Genomic DNA, 344 nt, shown 5'->3' on the forward strand with positions numbered 1-344 from the left:
GCTCGTACAGCTGTAGTTTTGCGTCGATGGTTGGAGAGGTTCGAAGTGTAATTACCTGATATTTTTGCTTAGTTGAGTGACACCAGTTGTATTTCCAACGTATTACATAGCCAAAAGGATGAGGCCAGCTGGTAGCACTCCAACAGGGAGCGATGATGGGAGTTGTATGGAGGATGTTGCTGACGCTGCTGCAGGTCAGTTTCTAGCAGTCTGAAAAGTTGGACAGTGCTCGGGTGCCAGGGTGACCTAGTATTTTGGTCCATGTTGCTACGCGTCCCAGGAAGCTGTCGATGTAATATACTGTGTCATTCCGGCTCTGCCACAGGGAAATGCAGTCTAAAGGC

The sequence above is a fragment of the Penaeus monodon genome, chromosome 22 (assembly GCF_015228065.2).
Source record: "Penaeus monodon isolate SGIC_2016 chromosome 22, NSTDA_Pmon_1, whole genome shotgun sequence".
Classification (NCBI taxonomy): Eukaryota; Metazoa; Arthropoda; class Malacostraca; order Decapoda; family Penaeidae; genus Penaeus; species Penaeus monodon.